Genomic DNA, 3352 nt, shown 5'->3' on the forward strand with positions numbered 1-3352 from the left:
TGTGTGTGTGTGTGTGTGTGTGTGTGTGTGTGTGTGTGTGTGTGTGTGTGTGTACCCTGCAGGAAGTGTGGGTGCAGAGGCTGGTGTGCGCTCAGCACGGCGCTCATCTCGTCGTGGTCTGATGGATGAATGTACTCAAAGATGCTGTTACCGGTCAGTTCCACCTACAACACACACAACAGATTCTAAATCATCATTCAGTCACTTTGCTTTGCATTTTTGCAGATAATTGTCAGGCGGCCTAGAGAGAAATCAGTCAAACGGCTGAAAAGTGGGGGAAAAACAGCTGAGATTAAGATGAGTAAGAATCTGTGTCATTTAAGAAGATTACATCAACTCACAAAAATGCCTATTGTGAACAGGGTGTGTATTCACACGTTTGAGTGTGTGTGTGTGTGTGTGTGTGTGTGAAGCTAAGCTCCTGTTTGTCTGAAACTGATCTGTGTCCATCTCAAAGAGAGACAGTCTGATTCCCGCTGCAGAGAGTTCATGTATAAAAACACGATTTGCATGTGAAAACAAAAGCGGATTCTGTGCAGGACTTTGATCCATTTTGTGTGTAAATTAGCAGGGCACATCGCACACAGAGAAGGTCACTCCACAGCACTTCAACGACAAATGAGTTTCTGCGCAGCTGCGACGCGGCGCGATAATCTGCTCTTTGTAGCGCAGCGGCGCGTCCGTGCAGGAATGCGCACTTTACTGACCATACTGTGTGCTTCACTTCATATCTGGAGTCCTGCTGCACACTTGCGCACAATACCGGCCTGTCAGAGTCCGAGCATAATGAGATCCCTGTCGACGCCGTTTCGCTGGAGGTCAGGCGGCTCTGGGCTCTGGGCTCTGGGCTCGTCCAGCAGTAACCAGCTCGTTTGAATGCTCAGTAGTCAGCACACACAGGTGTTCCCGCACTACAGCATCATCTGCGTCGTCTCTTGCGGCTGCTGCTGCTTTGACTAGACAATAAACACAGCGTTGTCCCCTGAACTCACCCGTGGAGATCTTCAGGAACACAGAGGAGCATCCTGGATTTACACACAGGCCTTAATCAAGGTCACTGTCAACAACTACACCATATTCTTCTTTTAATGCTCCTCAACTAGTTACAAATGTTGGACACTAATATCTCCTGACTGTAAGAAGCGCATGTGTAATGTCAGTCGTTGTTTTTATTATCTTGATGTGTGACTGCATTAAAATCCCTCAACTCTGAAACCAACAAGTCCCTGGGATTACATGCTGACCATTCATTTCCATAAAATAGCATATCTTTGACTCCTCTGCTGTAATCCATCTCTATTTTGTGAAGTCGTGGAAAAGCAAGAGCAAAAATTCAGTTTCCCATGACAGACGTTGTTTGTTCCGCTATAGTTTATTTCTGCGTGTGAAAAGAGTCCTCTGAAAGATTCAGCTCATGCTTTCTGTAGCACTTTTTCCTTTTGGTCTGGTGTGGCCGTGTCAGATGTTCCTGAAGGCCAGCAGCATCTCTGATTCTTCTGTTCACTGACAGATGAAGCGTGTGTTTCTGAAGGGTCGAGAGTGCTGTGAGATCCGGTTTGCTCTCTTCTGTCCGGACGGTAGGGGAACGCCTTCGTCTCTCAGCCGATGGAGGAATGTGTCTGAGTTTGTATAAAGTGTAAAGTGCAAGAGGCCTGAATGCTGAGAACACACACTGTGGTGCCGTTTCTACACTTTATGAAGCTGTGTGAATATTACCAAAGGACCGAATCAGCACAGAAGGATTTCATAAAAGCATAATTCACCCAAAAAGTCATCATTGACTCACCCTCATGTGGTTCCAAACCTAGTGTTTATTTTTCTGTATACAGTGGAAGTCAGTGGGCACCAGTTGTTTGGTTGCAGTATCTTTTGTGTTCCACAGAAGAAAGAAGCTCATACAGGTTTGGAAGGACATCAGGGAGAGTAATGAGCTTTATTTTTGTGTAACACGGGGCTTTCTTAGACCTCTGAAAAAATCACCATCACATCTAAAAAGTACAACCCTGATCCTAAAACTAAAGTAACTGCATAATATCTCAAACTAAAATGATTTCAAACTGTAAAAAAAAAGTTTGAATTGTATTTACATTAATAAAATTCTACAATGGTTTTCATAAAAAATATGAATGAAATAAAAACAACACATTTTGAATGGTTGTGTGTGTGTGATACACACAAGTGTCTCTTTACATGCTCGGATACAAAATCTAAACATTAAACAAGCACAACCTCAGTGTTTTTCTTCAGATTTCAGAAAGAATAGACTAGAACTGGATATCTCAAAGTCTGAACTTCTCAGCAGAGACGATATTGAGCAAACAACAGTGTGAATGAATTCACTTCACATTCCCCAGATAAAGTTATAGTGTCCTTCATGGCTCAGTTATGTGTGTTATCACTGTGGCCCCGAACTGACCCTGGTTTCGTGTTAAACTCTCACCTGTGACAAACCCAGGTGTACCGAAGCTGTTTCCGAGATGTACATGATTTTACCGTCAGACGCGACGACGAACACAAACCCGTCCAGCGTCTGAAAAACAAACCAGAATACATAAAACATACGTGCATTAAACACATGCTCGTATCATTCATTGCACAGTCATCAGATGCGTTTGAAGATATTAGCGTCAAGATATCATGTAGTTCTTAAAGGCTCGCACCTGCAGCAGGTGAGACCCCAGATCTTTGGCCATGAGGTCCAGAGGACTGACCCGTGCCGCCTGACCCCAGGCCTCTCCGAGACCTCACACAAACACAGCACATTCAGTCGAGCTCCACAAATCACAGACACAGCGAGAGAAGCTAGACTTCAGCATACTCATGGTTCAAAGAATGCGCAAAGCGGACTGCCTTAGAATTAAAACCTAATGTAAATGCCACTTTAACGGGAGTTATTTATATTTTTATCACACGTTAATCAAATGTATTTATCTGTCAACCTGACGTAATATTATCCTGAAGCCGTAGCGTAGGCTATTTATCATAATTAGATCAAATTAAATACTTTTAAGTGATTAGACGGTCAATTAAAACGCCCATCCCAACATGTAGACAGATTTTATGCCATATTGGTAAAATGTCACTTAGCTACAGAATATTTATTTGCCAGAAATACTTTTTAAAGGCAAAACAAAATCCTATACTAAAATGTATGATTGGCAAACAACCATGTTTTATTACGTATGATATAAGTGTCCCTGCAGCACAAAAGCAGTGTTAAGTCGCTGGGGGATATTTGTAGCAATAGCCAACAATACATTGTATGGGTCACAATTATACATTTCTCTTTAATGCCAAAAATCATTAGGATATTAAGTAAAGATCATGTTCCATGAAGATATTTAGTAAATGT

At 42.5% G+C, this 3352-nt stretch overlaps 1 protein-coding gene across 1 annotated transcript in view; it reads right to left on the bottom strand.

Moving 5' to 3' along the window:
• The window catches only part of LOC107572951 (single-minded homolog 2-like), a 20217-nt gene that overhangs the window by 7989 nt on the left and 8876 nt on the right, over positions 1-3352 (bottom strand). The gene's annotated exons all lie outside the window — the stretch shown is intronic.

Source organism: Sinocyclocheilus grahami, unplaced genomic scaffold (assembly GCF_001515645.1).
Source record: "Sinocyclocheilus grahami isolate Dianchi unplaced genomic scaffold, SAMN03320097.WGS_v1.1 scaffold1838.1, whole genome shotgun sequence".
NCBI lineage: Eukaryota > Metazoa > Chordata > Actinopteri > Cypriniformes > Cyprinidae > Sinocyclocheilus > Sinocyclocheilus grahami.